Source organism: Saccopteryx bilineata, chromosome 7, assembly GCF_036850765.1.
Source record: "Saccopteryx bilineata isolate mSacBil1 chromosome 7, mSacBil1_pri_phased_curated, whole genome shotgun sequence".
NCBI classification, from domain to species: domain Eukaryota; kingdom Metazoa; phylum Chordata; class Mammalia; order Chiroptera; family Emballonuridae; genus Saccopteryx; species Saccopteryx bilineata.
Window position 1 is genome coordinate 16930507 of NC_089496.1, and position 19994 is coordinate 16950500.

Sequence of the window (19994 nt, forward strand, 5' to 3'; positions counted from 1 at the left end):
CCCAACATTTCAAAACTCTGGAAACAAAAATTATGCCTAACCTTTTAAAAACTTTACCTTGACAATCCTACCTTAAAACATAGTCCACTGGAGTGTATATTAATAAAAATCAAGCATTTAGAGCCATGTTATTTATAAAATGACCATTTAAAATAAAATACAATATGCTAGAAATAAAAATCCAGTCTCAATTTACAGGAACCATAACAAAACAAAAAGAAACAAACAAAACCCCAAGCAATGAAGCTGGCCAATATGAAGAAAGCTGGTAGACGAAGAAAACTTTTCTCATAATTCCTAACTTGGTATTGTTTGTTTGAAGCCAAATAAGTTCAAATGCTTTGTGTGTCTAGACCTGACTAAGGTCACTATCAAGAAAAACTTGAGCAAAGACAGAATTTCCTCCCATGGCTACATAAACCAAATTTCCCTAAGAGTTTACTGACTTCCTACATTAGATATTAAGTCTAAAGTACCAATCTATTGAACCACAGTTCTTAACCACTTAGTCTTTAAAATAAATGCACAATCTTTACACAGCAGTAAGGATCTGAACTTATATGATCACTCAGCATATTACAAATCCCTACACAAACTCTTACTACCCATGAACATTTCATCTTATACAGTAATAAACTATTGTATTTCAGAGACTCTTAGTAAGGCTGTGTGCTCAAGTCTTCCATGATGAAACTCCCTGTGCTAGTTACTTCTACAATTATTTTGTAGAATGGAAACTTATCAATCTAGTTCATACATGAACTTCATAATTCTCTTATTCCACTGTAAATATTTTAGAGCAGAATTTACAATGGAGTAAGAGAAATCATGAAAGGAACTATACTCACTAACCTTTTTAGGTACTGCTGGTTTGAAAGGCACTCATCTTTCAGTTGCTTTACAATCAGAATGGTCATTAAATGCTATTAATTGCCCACTTATAGCCCATGCTTAGTTGAGGCCAAAAAAATCAACCTCCCACTACAGAAATAAAATCATCATTCACACTTTAAAAAACAGTTAAATGACACCATTTAATTTTCTGCCTCATCTACAAAAGTGAATTCAAGGCCTATTTACTGTGTGGATATTATTTGAAGTCTATTAAAACTAAGTTCCACATCCCATAATAGACAAGTGGGCATGGGGGGGGGTTAAGAACTAAAACCTTTTTATCTATATAATTATGATATACCATAAGGCAATTTTAAAAGGCAGCAAAGCCTGGAGCTTCACTTTATAAATACACAATTAACTTAGAAAATTCTTAAGGAGTGCTTAAATATTCTGCTCACAAAATTTAGGGGATATTTCAAAATGAATATGAAGTGATAAAATATACCCTAATTTTTGTGAGAATATTTGGAGGAAATGTATGCAAAATTTAATAGTGAGACAGACAAGCATCTCCACACCCTGTGAAGTAACTGGTTTAGGCTTTTTTGTACAGCTCCTGAAAATTAATCTTAAAATACAAAAACCAAAATCAGAAAATTTGTTGAGAGTTGGATGGGAAACATTTCACTCTGGATTAAAATGTCTAATCATTCAAAACAGTTTGTAACTTACAGTTACTAAACATTTAAATTTACTTTGGCATATTGACTAAAAGATGCTTGCATTCAAACGAACAAAAACTATTATTTAACACCAAATAATTCTTTTTAATGTTTTAGAGTACCTACCCTCTCACGAGTACTAATATTTCTAAGGCTACCTAAGTGTTTTAATTTTTTTCCAAAGTGGTGTCATTTCATTTGCCTCTCAGGAAAAACCAGTAAAATCTATCAACTAAAACACAGCACTGTAATTTGCAGTAAAATCAATACGTTTTTGTAAACGGTTTGGGGAAGAAAAAAGCCCAGTCTTCCCATGTAAACATAGTAAGACTGTAATATGCTGCAGACAAACGCACTGCATGGGGTGTGGAGGACCCGAGCTGATTAGATTACCACAACATCAGCCTGGGGCCGCCATTTTTAGAATCTGTAAAGGACAAAAGAGGGAAATTTCACTTTTTACTCCCCATCTCAGAAATTAAAGGAAAAGACGGACTATTTTCCTATTAGGTGCTGAAGTCTGCAGCTCAGAGCTGAAAGCACCTCACTTAATTCTCTCCAAGGTCTCCAGAACTCTAGACACCTTACATTATTTACACTCCTAAAAAGGAGGCAAACCGAAAAAAACGGGGTTTACTCTAAGGCTAATTCTAGCTATCTCTCTGTGACTTTAAATTGTGTCATATTTTTAGATCGAGTGGAGCAAGAACGGGTCTCTACGGAACTAAGGCCAGTGGAAGAGAGCACTCCGGATTGTTTTTTCTCTCCCTCCTCCTCCATTTAGCACAGTGAACCGTTTGTTTCTGTTCTGTGTCTGCTGCCACAGTGTGCCAATCCCTTGGTAAAAATAAGCTCTTCCGAAATGTGCCATATTGTGGATTGGGAGCCTCTGGTACGGTAAAGGACGCGGTAATGCCAGAGGAGTGGGGGAGGAGACTGGGCAGGCTGGGTACAGGGGTGACCACCTCAGGGGCGGGTTTACCTTCTCCCGGGGAGGATGAGGAGCTGTCTCGTTCTCCCACAAAGGGAGATAGAGACCCAGGGCGTTCTCCTAACCCGCCTCGTACTGACCACAGAACTATACCGGAGGCTGCCAGTGAAGAAATGCAAGAAAAAAATGAGGCCTAAACGGCTTTTCAGCACCTGAACAAGATGCGGTGGAGGGAAGAGGACTGGCAGCTCTTGGGACCACTTCGACACAAACCCTTCTAATAGTCACAAGCCTCTCCGCTCACCAAGCAGCCTTAACCTGCTGCCAAGGAGGAGTGCACCCCTCCCTAACTCCCACTCTCAAGGGGGTTTAACTGCCAGTTTCGCCTTCCCCAACCCTAAAACCCGCCATAATGCTCTCTTTCTAGGGACAGGAAAGAGGAAGAATAAATTCGATTCAAACGAGCAAAGTCTTGCCCCAACCAAGAAAGCGGAGAGTCAGCGTTGACTCCCCTCGCCAAAGGATAAAGGAGGCCCCCTCCCCCTTTAAACACACGTCCCTCCACCCCGCAAGCCCAATGAACTCCCGGAGGCGACAGGCACTGACCTGTGATGGGCACACACCAGACGCCTGAACCCCGTTATTTGTTGGACCCCACAGGAGTCTCTGCACACCTCCACGATCAGACGCCCCCCGACAGCAGCCACTGCCGACACAGCACCGGGCTCCACACACCCCTTCCCCAAACAGCAGCGCGCAGCCTCTTCAGCAGCCGAGGAGTAGGGAGGGGGCGCTCAGACAGTCAGCAGGAACGCAGAGGCGACGACGAGGCTGCTCCGAGTGTCTGTGCCCCCTCTGCTGCCGCTCCCGAAGTCAGGCAAGGTTTCCGACTGGGCCCCCTGCGCCCGCTCAGTGTCACTGCCTCTTGCTCTGGGAAAATGGCGGCGGCGGCAGCGGCGGCGGCGGCGGCCCCGCGGCGGCTGCGGCGGCGGCGGCGGCGGCGCCGGCGGCCTCGGCGGCCAGTGCACGGGGCCCGCCCGCCCCGCTCCGCAGGGGCAAGGGGGAGGGGACGAAGCTGCCCGCCGCCATTTTGCTTGTGGGCTGCCGCCTGCCTCCGTTACCTCTCCAGAGGCTGAGAAGCGACTGGAAAACGAGAAGTGGACAGAATCTCCGTCTTTTTCATAAAAGATGCTGTCAACACTTCGCGGAAGGTTTGGGGAGGTGTCGGTATTTGGTGGGCTTGGTTCTTTACCCTTTTTCCCTTGAGTGGCCCTCAAGTCTGGATGTCGGCGATCTTGGGCACGCTACTACCGAGTGGAAGGATGATTGTAGGCCCCGGGAACGACATCCCCCTCCTGTCCCCCTCCTAAACCAATGCACTTTCTCCCACTCCTCAGACCACCTCGGTCCTAAGCTTCCCCTCCCGCCCCCCAGTCCGGCCTTCGGGGCTGGGTGAACTCGGTTAGGGTGTAAGTCGACACCCACTAGCGGCCGAGGCGGCTCCAGTGCGCAGGCGCGAGGCACTGGATAAAAGCGGAGCTGGCCGATTCATCGCCGTCCTGATGGAATAGCGAGAAACGGAAGAGGTCGGGGGGAGAAGTAGCAAGAAAAATACAGCCACCGTCAGCGCTGCCTCCCTGCCACCGTGTATCGGGGTAAAAAGCTGCCGTCGCTGTCGGCGCGGTTGCCGTCGCTGCCTCCTGCTTCTCCTGGCCCCTGGGAAAGGATTTCCCCACGGGCCGGACAATGCGGGGAAGGGAGCAGGAATTCCTTTATGTGGTGCTGATTTCAGTGGGAGAGGGGTAGACGGTTATCTCGAAGAAAAAAGGGCGAGGCCAAAGCATAAAACATGGGTTTCCCCACTCAAATGGCATGGTGACCCCCATCATGTTTTCGGGTCTTTCCCCCGAAATGGTGGTTACTGTCTCGTCCCTGCCTCGCAGCGACCCGGGGCGTCGGGTAAGCGGAATGGGGAGAGACTGGTCCGCGGAGCCAATCAGTGCTTGATGTGTTCTATCGGGCGCTTGTGATTGGCTGCCGATGACCTCATGTTGCAGCAGCGGGCGGGGTCTGAGCCGTCGGGGGAGGCTGTTGCAAAGGCAGAGGGAAAGAGGACGGTGGTGTTCTTTGCTGCCGCGGCCGATGTGGAACCCAAGCAGTGGCGAAGGGAATCGCAAGGCTCTTCCCTGACATTTCTTCCTTCCCCTGCGTTAGGTGAGGGCCCCGTCTTGGCCGCTGCGGAACTTTGGGGCGCTGGCGCGGACGAGGAGACACAATTTCTCCCGTGTCTTTTATAACTGCGTCAGGGCAAGATGGCGCCGGGTCTCCTTGGGGCGCGGGGGGAGAAGCACGTCCATCGCCGCCGCAGCGCATGTGACTGGGCTGCATTCCTGTGGGGTTTGGCTCCGACCCAGGCTGGGGCGGGGGAGGAGAAAGGGCTGGGGCGGAGGAGACTGGTGCGGTCAGCTCCGGCGTCCTGAAAAGGAAGAGATGACTGGGGATGACTGTTCCCTCCCCCATGCTGCTCAGCGGCCGCGGCTGTAGGGGGACAGCCCCCGGAGGGACACTCCCTGCTGGCTGTGACGGCTGTTGGTGGAGTCGAAGGTTTGGCGCCCTGTTTTGTTATCTGCCTGTCTCCCTACAAAGTACACTTATGTAATGTGGCAGGACCCTAATGTGGAGATCTGAATCAACTGAGTCCTTGAGGGCCGCTAGACTAAGAGTGAAGGTGTTCCTGGGCCGCGACGCAAGGAGTATCAATTATTTTCTGAAAACGTAAAGTTTTTCAGATCCGAATAAAAAATAGTCCCTAAATTTGAAAGCTGGTGTAAGTAACACCCTGGAACACTTGAATTTCTTGAAAGTTACAAGAAAGGCATATTCCGTCTGTTTTGGAGGGCCTTTCAAACTTTCTGTACCTTTTATCTGTACTTTCTTCCTGTGTCCACTTTATCTGTATATCCTACAAGAATGTGCAATGGATTTGCTTTTCTATTTAAATTTGGGCATGATTAGTAATACAGAATAAAAACTGCTAGTGTAATCTGATGTTTGAAGGCTGTTCTCAATACTTTTGTGTTGTCTTTCTGTCGGGCTCTTACTGTTTTTTTAAAAGATGAAATTATAATCACTTGGCAAAATTAAGATTGTACCATTATGAAGCATTAAAGCCTACTTCAACCACTTATGTAGAAATACGAGTTTTAGTTCCAGTTTTTGAAATTTTGGCTAGGTGAAGATCTCCAGCAATTAAAAAGTTATGGTCTAAACTGGCATATTTAGTAAGAAAGACCCATTTTGGTTTTGATTATTTCTACTTGGCCAAACTAGTATAGTAGCCACCAACTAAACTAGTGAAGATTTCTCTTTGTGGTGTGGAATGAGAATCGCGAATTCTCAACAAGAATTTTGCATCTGAAACCTGGCTTACTTTTTGACAGAACCATCTGTTTGGTGCCAGGAGGAAATGTTTGCTGTACTTGCAGAGATAAGTATAGTTGGGAGTCAAGATTGCTATTTCCTTTAGCCTTAGTTGTAGACTTGATAGTTTGAAAACAGCATTGATGTTTTCACTTAACTTGTGTATACTAAAACCCTCACTAGTTTTTTTGTTTATTTGTTTGTTCTTGTATTTTTCTGAAGCTGTAAACGGGGAGAGACAGACTCCCCGCATGCGCCCGACCGGGATCCACCCGGCACGCCCACCAGGGGCTACGTTCTGCCCACCAGGGCGGCAATGCTCTGCCCCTCCGGGGCGTCGCTCTGCCGCAACCAGAGCCACTCTAGTGCCTGGGGCAGAGGCCAAGGAGCCATCCCCAGCGCCCGGGCCATCTTTGCTCCAATGGAGCCTCGGCTGCGGGAGGGGAAGAGAGAGACAGAGAGGAAGGAGGGGGTGGGGGGTGGAGAAGCAAATGGGCGCTTCTCCTATGTGCCCTGGCCGGGAATCGAACCTGGGTCCCCCGCACGCCAGGCCGACGCTCTACCGCTGAGCCAATCGGCCAGGGCCCCTCACTAGTTTTTTAGTAGTAATTGAATGCGAGTGAACTGAAAAGCCAGTGATTAATTGTAAATATTAAGTACTACAAAGATTTTAAAGTTCAGAGCTTTTGTTTTTGTTCACTCTGAATATAAAATGGGCATTTTGCCTATAAGGACTCAATAGCTTTGATGGTCTCTATTTGTCTCCCTTACCATCACAGCAACCTTTATTCGGGCTTTGAAAAGAAAATAGATGAGGTGAGATTTTAAGGTAATTTTTAGAATGTTCCTAATTTTTCTGTGCCCTTTTTTTTCCTTGTGGGAGAGACAGTCAGAGAGAGGGACAGACAGGAAGGGAAAGAGACAAGAAACATAAGTTCTTTTGTTGTGGTTCCTTAGTTCATTGATTGATTTTTCATATGTGCCTGGGGGGGGGGGGCTACAACAGACCAAGTGACCCCTTGCTCTAGCCAGCGACCTTGGGCTCAAGCTGGTGAGCCATGCTCAAGATGAGTTCGCACTCAAGCTGGCAACCTCAGGGTCTCGAACCTGGGCCCTCCACATCCCAGTCCCACGCTCCATTCCCTGCGCCACTGCCTGGTCAGGATTTCTGTATCTTAATAAGGAAAAGAGACAGTTATTACGCTAATGGGACACATCCTTTATTTGTACTTTTAATAAGCACATATCCTTATTTTTTCTACTCACCAAATCCATGAGCCTCTTGAGCTCTAATTCGTTACATTCCTGGAATTTAAAATACTACTTGCAATTATCTTCTTTTGCTACCTACTTGCATTTTATGTTCTTAAGGCAGTTTTGTTTGTGCCTATTCCCTAATCCCACATTTTCATCTCAAAGCTACAGCTGGAATATTAAGGTTTATAGGGGGCCACATGTTTCCCAAAGGCATATAAAAATACTAAGATTAATACTTGATTCCTAGAACTTTCTTCACCTATTCACTCAAAATACTTAGTTCACTTCTCACCCAACATTTCATTATCTGAGTTAATCATGCTCCAACCTTCTTATCCCTATTTCTGTTCAAATCTAATTGGGTTCACAGAGCAGACATCCCCTGATGGGCTAAAAAGGATACTGTCAGGAAATAGCTGTGCTGTATTTGCCTTCCTGCCTTCGTTCACATTACCTGAAGTGCCTCTTCCCACTCCTGGTTAATACAACTTGAACCTTTACCTCTGAAACTCTTCTAAATCCCTACCCCCAAGTAAAATGAGCCGTTCTTTCATTGGTGATCCAGCTCAATGCTTGATAGTTAATATTCAGGTGTACATGTACTAGAGAGTTAACACTTTGCTTGTAGACCATACAGTCCAAACTGTAAAGTACTTTCACTTTTTTCTTTTAATATATATACAGTGGTACCTTGAGATATGAGCAGACTATTGTGTGCTATCATGGGGCCAAAGAAAGTGAGTGCAAAGGACAGCAGTGAGAAGAAGAGAATGATATCAATAGAAGTAAATCAAGAAATAATAGAAAAACATGCGCGTAGTGTACAAGTGATTGAACTGGCAAAGCTATACGACCGCAATACACCTACAATTTGTACCATCCTTAAACAAAAGGATGCCATCAAAAGTGCAAATCCAGCGAAAGGAACTTCAATTCTGTCCCAATTAAGGACAATATCCATGAAGAAATGGAGAAGCTTCTGCTGGTGTGGCTGAAAGAGAAAGAGCTGGCAAGAGGTACGATGACAGAGACTGTACTATGCGAAAAGGCACATATTATTTACAGCGACTTGAAGAAGAAAGAACCATCAACCTCAAAAGAAGCAGCAGAAGATACGTTTAAGGCAAGTCACGGCTGGTTTGAAAAATTCAAGAAGAGATCTGGCATCCACTTGGTGAGGCATGGTGAAGCTGCGGGTGCTGACATTAAGGCAGCTGAGGAGTACATCGCACGTTTTGCTGCGCTTATCCGCAAAGGAAGGCTATATCCCCCAACAAGTGTTCAACTGTGACGAAACAGGATTGTTTTGGAAAAAAATGCCCCAGTGGACTTTTATCACCGCAGAGGAGAAGCAGCTGCCAGGCCATAAAGCCATGAAGGACCGACTGACCCTTGCATTATGTGCAAATGCTAGTGGTGACTGTAAAGTAAAGCCACTGCTAGTGTATCATTCTGAAAATCCTTGAGCCTTTAAGACTCACAAGATTCTTAAAAACTGCAGGTTATGTGGCAATTTTTTATTGAATGGGTAAATCTTGTCTTTGGTCCTGCAGTGAAGAAATATCTTCAAGAAAGTAAACTCCCGATGAAAACATTACTAGTCCTTGAAAATGCTGCAGCCCACCCACCTGGTCTTGAAGATGACATTCTCGATGAGTTCAAATTCGTGCAAGTCCTCTACCTCCCACCCAACACAATTTCAATCTTGCAACCTATGGGTGGATCATCAGGTTATTTACAATTTTAAAAAACTTTACATAAAGCACTTGTCCCACCGCTACTTTGAGGTGATTGAAAATACTAATCTAAGCCTTTGAGAGTTTTGGAAAGATTACTACAACATTGTTATATGTTTACGCATTATTGACTTGGCATGGCAAGAGGTTACAAGAAGAACCTTGAACTCTGCATGGAAAAAGTTATGGCCTGATGTTGCAGACAGGGACTTCGAAGGATTCAAACCAGAGACTGAGACTGAGGGAGAAGCATTGGAGGAGATTGTGTCCTTTGGAAAGTCAGGAAGTAGATGGGTCTGGAGGTCGATGAAAATGACATAAACGAGCTCCTCGAGGAACATGAAGAAGGAACTCTCAACTGAGGAGTTGAAGGAGCTACAGATGACGCAACATAGGAAGCTGCTGCATGAGATTAGTAGTGAGGAGGTAGAGTCAGAGAAAGTGATTTCTGCAAGTGAAATTAAAAACATGCTGGCAATGTGAGAGAAGCTTTCAAGTTTCATTGAAAAGAAACACCTAGCCCTGGCCGGTTGGCTCAGCGGTAGAGCGTCGGCCTAGCGTGCGGAGGACCCGGGTTCGATTCCCGGCCAGGGCACACAGGAGAAGCGCCCATTTGCTTCTCCACCCCTCCGCCGCGCTTTCCCTCTCTGTCTCTCTCTTCCCCTCCCGCAGCCGGGGCTCCATTGGAGCAAAGATGGCCCGGGCGCTGGGGATGGCTCCTTGGCCTCTGCCCCAGGCGCTGGAGTGGCTCTGGTCGCAACATGGCGACGCCCAGGATGGGCAGAGCATCGCCCCCTGGTGGGCAGAGCGTCGCCCCTGGTGGGCGTGCCGGGTGGATCCCGGTCGGGCACATGCGGGAGTCTGACTGTCTCTCCCTGTTTCCAGCTTCAGAAAAATGAAAAAAAAAAAAAAGAAAGAAAAAGAAAAGAAACACCCAGTGTTGTTGTGAGTCAGGGGCGCAGAGAGATCAGCAGACGAAATCATCAAGGACTAGCAAAGGACCACCGCTCGCTCAGGCAAATGGCCCTGAGTTCACGCTGTGTCCTAATTTTATTCGCAAGACTTCAAAAAGCTTGTTTACTGAGAAATTGGTATAACATGAAGTGTAACTTTTACTTAAAGATATATGGAGTGCACCTGCAAGATAGCTTAGTAACAATATTAAAAGGCATTAATTGCTATTGCTTCTATGGTTCCCATAACATTCCTCCCCTTATCTCAAGGGATAACCTTGGAAAGTACAGAAATTTTATGAAAATGTTTTACTGAGAAAAGCCCAGCAACTGCCTTCAGTCACATAAACCTGTTTCAGTGACCCGCCTTCAAGTCACAAAACAATTTTCTTAGCAAAACATTCTTTTCTTGTTGGCTGTGTTCCCATCCAAGGCCATGCAATGGGTTATTCCACTACAACCCAGAAAAAGTTTCAACTGGTCATGCTTCAGTACTTTTTAATGACACTTGTTTGTCACATTTCCGTAACATTTTAAAAGGCAGGCAAAAGCAGACCTCTTTGGATAGATTTTTATTCAAAAGTCCTGCAAGTGAGAGTGTTGAAAGTGTAGCCAAAAATGCAAAAACAGATGGTGATTAAAATGAAAAATACATGTTAAGCTTAGGTTAAGTTTAAAGTTAATAAAGTATATATTTTTTTACAATTAAGTTCTTGTGGTTTCATTTTAAGTAAAGAAGGTGCAGTTTTATTTTTCTTCAAAGAAAATGCAGTTTTAGTTTACATTTAGTGTTAAGAAAGTGCAGTTTTAGGTTACATGTCTAGAGTGCCTGCATCCCTTCCTCCCTCCTCCTCCGCCATTCACTTCCATTAGCCACACTCGTCTGTCTCCAAGGTAAGAATACAGTACTAAATAACATTTTTTTCTTTTATTTCATATATTTTGTTATGCATTGGTGAAGTATACATGTATTTCTTAATTAAAAACATGTCTCTTTTCATAATTTAGGATGGTTTGGGGATGTTTCACAGGACTGGAATGGATTAAATCTATTTCAGTTATTTTAAATGGGAGAAATTTGTTTGAAATACTAGTTGACTGACTTACGAGCTCGGTTACAGAACGAATTAAACTCGTATCTCAAGGTACCACTGTACATTGTCCATAACAGATAAAAGCCTTCTTTCAGCCTGACCTGTGGTGGCGCAGTGGATAAAGCGTGGACCTGGAAATGCTGAGGTCGCCGGTTCGAAACCCTGGGCTTGCCTGGTCAAGACACATATGGGAGTTGATGCTTCCAGCTCCTCCCCCCTTCTCTCTCTCTGTCTCTCCTCTCTCTCTGTCTCTCTCTCTCTCTCTCTCTCTCTCTCGCCCTCTCTAAAAATGAATAAAAAAAAATAAAAGCCTCCTTTCAAAAAGTGTTAAATTGTTTTGGGGCAAATTGAAAATTACTATTCATCTTCTGATGTTTGGTTATAAATTTTTTTTTTTTTTTTTTTTACAGAGACAGAGAGTGAGTCAGAGAGAGGGATAGACAAGGACAGACAGACAGGAACGGAGAGAGATGAGAAGCATTACTCATTAGTTTTTCATTGCAACACCTTAGTTGTTCATTGATTGCTTTCTCACATGTGCCTTGGCCGCGGGCCTTCAGCAGACCGATCAACCCCTTGCTGGGGCCAGCGACCTTGGGTCCAAGCTGGTGAGCCTTGCTCAAACCAGATGAGCCCACACTCAAGCTGGCAACCTCGGGGTCTCGAACCTGGGTCCTTCTGCATCCCAGTCTGATGCTCTGTCCACTGCGCCACCGCCTGGTCAGGCTGGTTATAAATTCTTATTTTTCAGGTTTAACCTGCCTTTCCAGTGTATAATAATAATAATAATAAACATAATTGTAAAGGTACTTTAACATAATTACATTAGAGAAGAGACCTTTCCTATAACTTTTCTAAACAGTAAAACAACCTGTATTAGTAGGATGGGAGTTCAGGCCTCTGATCTCAGAGAATTAGATGCTTACGTCTGCACAGAAAGTAACTTTGAATGGTTTATAATTAATCGTAGATTATTTTGAGAATACTGTTTTTTTGAGTTGAATTCACTAATGTAACCAGTTTCCCTCAACACAAGCGATTTTTAATTTAATTTTTAGAGAGAGGGAAAGAAAAACGTGGGTTTGTTGTTCCACTTATTTATGCATCTATTGGTTGATTATTGTAATGTGCCCTAACCAGGAATCAAACCTACAATCTTGGCATGTCAAGAAGACGGTCTAAACAACTAAGCTACCCAGCCAGAGTGGGAATTTTATATTCTTTGCAAAGGTTTGGCACTTCTAAGATTTGTAACATTAAATTAATTGCTATGTTTTGTTGCACAGATACCAACAAATTTTTTTCTAAGTTGTTTAAGATACATAAATAAATGGTAGAAATATGATGTATTTGCTTCTCAAGGCAGGATTTGGTTATCCGTTTCTAACAAATTAACCCTTTGAGCAGTGAGTTTTTTGTTAACCCTTTTAAGTGAGGGCGTACATGAATGTTCATACTACTAAAAGAGTTAATCAAATTTATATTGAAGGCAAATTCTTATGCCTGGGGTCATATAAGTCATGACTACCAAGGCTTTTTATTCATTTCTTTTAATCCAGTTTTTGAAATTAATTTCCCTGTTATAGGTATGTTAAAATGCTTCTAGTCAGTTCTTCCCAACCCAATTTGATCACTATAATTATCTGGAAGCTTATTAAACTATACATTCCTGGGCTCCACACCCAAAATTCTCCAAAACAAAAACAGTAGGTATCATCATCCATAATTTTCTCAGACTGTAACGATTCCTAAAAAATCATATGTTAAACTATTTAGTGTGACCCAGAAATTTGCATTTTGACAAGCCTCTTATCCTCAGGTACTTTTCATGAAAATGCTACTTTGAAAAACATGGAATGAGGCAATTCACTAAAATATCCATATAGAGCTACAATGTAAAGATGGTATTTTTTTTCCTCACGTGAGAAGTGGGGAGGCTGACAGACTTCATGCACCCCAACCGGGATCCCCCCAGCAAGCCTCTACCGAGGGATGCTGGGGCCATTGCTCCGCAACCAAGTGCCTGAGGTGAGGCCATGGAGCCATCCTCAGCACCCAGAGCCAACTTGCTCTAACCAAACCATGGCTGTAGGAGTGGGGAGAGAGAGGAGGGGAGGGGGAGGGGTGGTCACTTCTGTGTGCCCTGACCAGGAATTGAACCTAGGACATCCACATGCTAGACCGATGCTCTACCATTGAGCCAAGCGGGCGGGGAGAGGGGAGGAGTGTTATTGGAACATTTACCTCCAACCTGAGAGGTTTGGAAGTACTATTGCCATATCATCAGAACAGCAAAATAAATTGTTCCCTATGAAAAATTTTAAAAGGTTTTATTATTGATTTTAGAGACAGGGAAGAGAGAGAGCCTTGATGGAGAGGAGTGGGAAGTATCAAACTCTTAATTGCTTCTCATATGTGCCATGACCGATCAAGCCCGGGGTTTTGAACCAGTGGCCTCTGCATTCCAGGTCAATGCTTATCAACTGTGCTGCCACAGGTTAGGTATATTCTCTAAGAAATTTAGAATATTCTGATGGACTGAACTCTCTGGTACACATGGGTCAAGTTTTGTTAGCCTGGGAACCTGTCTTTTTGAGAGAGAGAGAGAGAGGAGTGAGAGAAATGAGAAACATCAACTCGTAGTTGCTTCACTTTAATTGTTCATGGACTGCTTCTCATATATACCTTGACTGGGGCTCAAGCTAGCAACCTTGGGGTTATGTCAGTGATCTGACACTCGAGCTGGCAAGCCCACACTCACTATCATTGGGATTTCAAACCAGAGACCAGCATCCTGGGTCAAGGCTCTACCCACGGTACCACCACCTGTCAGGTGGGAAGCAGTCTTTTTTATAAGTGTCTTAAGTTTGTTGTAAAAAAGAAACCTTATTTCTAAACTCCTTCCCACTTTTAATATTTATGAACAGCTTAAAAGGGGAGAAGCTATCAACTGTACATAGTGACATTTGAGCCTACTACTTTTAGCAAGACAAGACAGGAAGGGATAAAGATGAGAAAGCATCAACTCCCAAGTTGTGTCACTAGTTCGTTAACTGCTTCTCATACGTACCTACACTGGTGGGCTCAAGCCAAGCCAGTGACCTGACCCTTACTCAAGCCAGCTACATGGGATCCTGTGAATGATCCTATGCTCAAGCCAGTGACCCCAGGCTTATCCGGTCAAGGCCCATATGAATAGTAACTACTACAAATTGATGCTTCCCACTCCTCCTCACCCCCTTTTCTTTCTCTCTCTCTTAGAAAATAAAATAAAATGGAAAAGAAGTTTAGATGTCATAATGGACTTCAAAGATCCACTTCAATGTACAGTAAATATTCTAGTAATATCACCAGTAAATAAAGTATTCTCATAATTTCACATGTATATTTTAGTATGTTCACCAGGCAATTTTATGAATGTAATTTCCTAGATTGTTAGCCTTGGAGGTATTATATTGGCCAAGGAAATATGTGTCTTAATAATTGAATGGCTTTTTTTTTTTTTTTTCAATAAATAAACCTAACACCTATGTCTCAACTTGTTTACTGTGCTTTCAGCCTGACACAAATCTGCTTTCTTGGCCCTGGCTGGTTGACTCAGCAGTAGAGCATGGGCCCAGCATGTGGAAGTCCCGGGTTCGATTACCAGTCAGGCATACAGGGGAAGCAACCCTCTGCTTCTTCACCCCTCCTCTTTGTCTCCCCCTCCCCCGTCTCTTTTCTCCTGCAGCAGGGCTTGATTGGTTCCAGCACATTAGCCCCAGGCACTGAGGATGACTCCATGGCCTTGTTTCAGGTGCTAAATAGCTAGGTTGCCAAACAACAGGGTAGCAGTCCCAGATGGGCAGAGCATACCCTGGTTAGAGGGCTTGCCAGGTGGATCCCCATCAAGGCACATGAAGGAGTCTATCTCTGCCTCCCTGCCTCTCACTTAATAAAATAAAAATAAAAAAAAGAGGCCCTGGCCGGTTGGCTCAGTGGTAGAGCGTCGGCCTGGCGTGCAGGAGTCCCGGGTTCGATTCCTGGCCAGGGCACACAGGAGAAGCGCCCATCTGCTTCTCCACCTCTCCCCCTCTCCTACCTCTGTCTTTCTCTTCCCCTCCTGCAGCCAAGGCTCCACTGGAGCAAAGTTTGCCCAGGTGCTGGGGATGGCTCTGTGGCCTCTGCCTCAGGCACTAGAATGGCTCTGATTGCGGCAGAGTGATGCCCCAAGATGGGCAGAGCATCGCCCCCTGGTGGGCATGCCAGGTGGATCCCAGTCGGGCGCCTGCGGGAGTCTGTCTGACTGCCTCCCCGTTTCCAGCTTCAGAAAAATACAAAAAAAAAGAAATCTTTCTTATTAACAAGGTTGGGTGTCTTCTAATTGGGGGATCACCTCATGAGTTATATAAATGTCTATAACTGGTGTAAACCTGAAACTAATATAATAATGTCAACTATAATGGAATTTTTTAAAAATACATAATTCAGCAAAAAATTTTAAAAATCAGGTGTCTTGATCTCTGAAGTCCTAACCTTTGATTGGTAAATAGCATTTTTATTTATATTTTTAAATTACTATTTTGTAATAAATTATAATCAAATAATTACTTGATTTATATTTGTAAACTTATTTATAAAAGCTAAACATAAAGAACTAAAATCAGTTCAGTCAGTAATATATAGCCTGACCCAGTGGTGGTGCAATGGATAGAGCTTTGACCTAGGATGCTGAGGACCTAGGTTCGAAACCCCAAGATCACCAGCTTGAGCATGGGATCATAGACATGACTCCATGGTTGCTGGCTTGAAGTTCAAGGTCACTGGCTCAGCTGAAGCCCCACAGTCAAGGTACATCTGAGAAGCAAAGAACAACTAACGTGACTGAACTACAGGTTGATGCCCATCTCCCTTTCTGTCTCTTCTCCCTCTCTCTCTAAATAAGTATGTATGTGTGTGTAATAAACTAAGTACTAAAACTCATTCTTTCATCAAGCAATAAACTTAGTGGGTATGTGTGATTGTTTCTGAGAATAACATCTTTTAGTATTGAACACCTCCTGTCACGGTCACTATATTATCCAGAAGGTATTAACCAGGACACTTTATTCTCCACTAGCAAAGTTTTAGTCAACCAGGTCTTCCCTGTTGATACTGCCATGCTAGTTGCCTTGGCAGTGTTTCACTGGATACTAGGTAGGGAGAGTGGGAATCTTTTCTTCATCCATTCACAGGAAACCAAAGTAGTGCTCTAGCTTAGTCATTAGCTACAGGATTTTATAATCTGAAAGGCACAAAGACAACACAATTGCATTTAAGATTATGCAAGGGTTGGGAAAAGTAGGTTTATAATTGTGAGTACATGAAACAGCTTATCCTTGTATTAATTTTTGTATTAGTTTTATTTGTCTTATTATTTCATATCATTATGGTGTATTTTTTAGGTAATGATGGCTGGTAATTTAACCAATGACCAACGAAAGTGGATACTTAAACAATACTGGAAGACAGAGAATGCCGAAAAGGTTCGACAGAAATGGGCTGAAGAATTTGGTACACCTTCACCAAGTAGACAGACAATTTACAGAATACGTGATAAATTTGATGAAACTGGTTCCATTTGTAATGCTCCAAAAAGCGGTCGACCGGTCAGTATTACCACCCAGGAAAATGAAATGTTAGTGAGTCAGGCATTTATGGAGACACCCAAAAAATCAAAACAAAGAGCTTCTGTTGAGTTAGGCATTTCCTGTAGATCTTTGAGTCGTATTATGCAACGTTTAGGTTTGAAAATGTATCGACCTAGATTGCTTCATGGGTTATTAGAGGATGACCCAGATCGCCGTTTACAATTCTGCGAAGTGGTTCTGAATGAAGAAAGACAAGGTAATGGCATCATTGACAAAATTACATGGTCAGACGAAGCTCATTTTAAACTTTCAGGTGCTGTAAATCGGCACAACTGTGTCTACTATTCAAGAGAGAATCCTCATGTAATGATAGAAGGACAGTTGAATCAGCCAGGGATTACAGTTTGGGCAGGTCTTTCATGTAAAGGGGTACTTGGGCCTATTTTTTTCCACACAACTGTTACACCTGACCTTTATCTTAACATGCTAAGGGACACTGTTTTACCACAATTACAGAGACAGCATGATAATGGTGAGTTCTTCTTTCAACAAGACGAAGCTCATCCACACTATGCTGTAACAGTACGTGAGTTTCTTGATGAACAGTTACCCAACAGGTGGATAGGTCGACGAGGGCCAGTGGAATGGCCACCACGATCACCAGACCTCTCCCCAATGGACTTCTTCTTTTGGGGTGTTGTCAAAGAGAAAGTCTTTTCACGAAAACCACGTACTGTGGATGATATGATTTGCTGCATAAGAGAAGCATGTCAAGAAATTGATGATAATAAAGACCTCTGTGCCAAAGTGTGCTTAAGTTTAGCAGGTAGGCTACAAGAATGTGTAAATAATGAAGGCCGGCAATTTGAGCCTTTACGAGATTGTACCTAAGTGCACTGTGCCATTGTGGCATTCTTTTGAGTTAATAAAGCTATTGTAGTAATCATAAACCTACATGGTTTTTTTGTTTTTTCTGGGTCAACTCTTCCCCTACCCCATTCTACCACTTCTGTACCTTGACCATGTTTTATTTTTTATTTACATTTTAAAAAAGATTTTATTGGTTTTAAAAGAGAAGAAAGAGGGAGAAAGGATGGGGAGTAGGGGAAGGAACAGGAAGCATCAATTTGCATCTTGTATGTGCCTTAACAGCAAGCCCAGGGATTTGAACTAGTTCAGGTTGACATTTTATCCACTGTACCACCACAGGTCAGGCATAATTTATTTTATTGATTTTAGAGAGAAAGGGAGAGACAGGAACATCAATCTCTTCTGTATATTCCCTGACCAGGGATTAAACTGGCAACCTCTGCCCCAGGATGGTGCTCTAACCAACCGAGTTACTTGGCCAGGATTTGTGTTGTGTTTTTTGTTTGTTTGTTTTTTGAGAGAAAGAAAACAGAGATGAGAAGTGTCCAACTCAATTACTTTAGTTGTTTGCTTCTCTGATGTGCCTTGACCAGGGGCTCCTATGGAGCCAGTGACCTTGGGCTCAAGCCTTGGGATTGTGTCAATTCTGCGTTTCACTCAGCAAGCTCGGGGTTTCAAACCAGGGCCCTTAGTGTCCTGGTTTGATGCTCAATCCACTGTACTACCACAGGTTAGGCTAACCTGCATGTTTTGTAGATGCTACACTGCATCTACTTTTGCCCACCCTTGTATGGATAAGTCTGTAGTGGGAAGAAATTTTATTCATGGCTGTAGGGACAAGATGTGGCAATTAGTACAACATTCCATTGTGTTAATCATTCTTGCTATTCAGAAAGGCAGTAATAACTTATAAGTGACAGCAGTTACAAATAAGGTGGTACATAAACACCCAAGGACAAAGATAGGGATGGAATTACAATCTTCATTGTTATCATTTGATTATTTTGATTGTCCCAAGAGATTCAATTTAAGTATCGTTATCCATTGTCCCAAGAGATTCAATTTAAGTATCGTTATCCCTAGAACCAGAGTTTACATAAGTGCCAAATACATGAACAAGAAGAGCCCATAAAAATTCCAAACACTGGCCTGACCAGGCAGTGGTGCAGTGGATAGAGCGTCGGACTGGGATGCAGAGGACCCAGGTTCAAGACCCTGAGGTTGCCAGCTTGAGTGCAAGCTCATCTGGTTTGAGCAAAGCTCACCAGCTTGGACCCAAGGTCGCTGTCTTGAGCCAAGGGGATACTCGGTCTGCTGAAGGCCCGCGGTCAAGGCACATATGAGAAAGCAATCAATGAAAAACTAAGGTGGCTCTACGAAAAACTGATAATTGATGCTTCTCATTTCTCTCCGTTCCTGTCTGCCCCTGTCTATCCTCCTCTCTGACACTGTCTCTGTAAAAAAAAAAAAAATTCCAAACACTAGGTGTACTTTAGACTATCACAATGGTCAGTCTTGCTCCAGTTAGCATAAACAACATTAGTAGAGACTGACAGAATATAGGATTAGCCTAAAACCCAAGGTATCCCTCTATATACATGCATTAGCTCTCTGAGTAGTACGAACATTCATGCACGTCCTCATGCCTCCTGACCATCCAGAGTACGATCGATTTATTTTAAAAATGTGTAAGGCAATATTTTAAAAAGGCAAGTGTACTTGTTTCCATAAATTGTTTATCAAACAAATACAATTTTAAGTTAATTAATTGGAACTAATTTCATTTTTTGAAAAAAACTCCCAGGGGTCAGTGAGCATGAAAAAAACTACACAAGAGTTAGATTGCCCAACAAGTGATTGACCTTTGACCTTTATTTAATAGCTAAAGTAATGATGGGGCAGTTTATTTCTATCTTTGGACAGCATATTTATTTTTCTTCTGGGCCCTTAGAAATGAATAAAATATCCTGTCAGAATTGATTCTGTCCCACAAAACATGAGTAGTAAGGAATTGGGTAAATAATGGACAAACAGCATGTTATTTGGAATTGCAGCTCATTACATAAGCAGATGAACCAAGTAAACAAAAGCAGTTTTTTTTTTAATTTTTATTCATTTTAGAGAGGAGAGAGAGAGACAGAGAGGAGAGAAAGACAGGGGGAGGAGCTGGAAGCACCAACTCCCATATGTGCCTTGACCAGGCAAGCCCAGGGTTTCGAACCGGCGACCTCGGCATTTCCAGGTCGACGGTTTATCCACTGCACCACCACAGGTCAGGCCAACAAAAGCAGTTTTAAGAAACATGGCAGCCCTGGTGGAGCCAAGGTTGCGAGTGATCCCCAGTCAGAACATAAAGGAATCAACTAATGAATGCATAAATGGAAAAACAAATCAATGATTTTTCTCCCCCCCCCCATTCCTTTCTAAAGTCAATATGTTTTAATTTTTAAAAATAGCAGCTAGCACCTGACCTGTGGTGGCACAGTGGACAGAGCGTCAACCTGGAATGCTGAGGTTGCTGGTTCATGGCCCATGGCTTGCCCCATCAGCACAGGAAGCAACCAT

At 43.5% G+C, this 19994-nt stretch overlaps 1 protein-coding gene and 1 long non-coding RNA gene across 5 annotated transcripts in view; one reads left to right on the plus strand and one right to left on the minus strand.

The window, feature by feature from the left end:
- The window catches only part of KMT2E (lysine methyltransferase 2E (inactive)), a 106607-nt gene extending 103155 nt beyond the window's left edge, over positions 1 to 3452 (minus strand). For 3 of the 4 annotated variants that reach the window (XM_066240505.1, XM_066240503.1, XM_066240504.1), the window contains exon 1: positions 3097 to 3451. The gene's annotated coding sequence lies outside the window, so the exon portion shown is untranslated. Of the gene's footprint in view, positions 1 to 3096 lie in introns of all 4 variants that reach the window. The other variant, XM_066240506.1, reaches the window with a different exon arrangement.
- A 257-nt stretch (positions 3453 to 3709) lies between these two features.
- Positions 3710 to 11211, plus strand: LOC136311231 (uncharacterized). The gene is made up of 3 exons (XR_010726691.1): positions 3710 to 4145; positions 4548 to 4704; positions 11028 to 11211. It is a non-coding gene; the product is annotated as an uncharacterized lncRNA (long non-coding RNA).
- The last annotated feature ends 8783 nt before the right edge of the window (positions 11212 to 19994 follow it).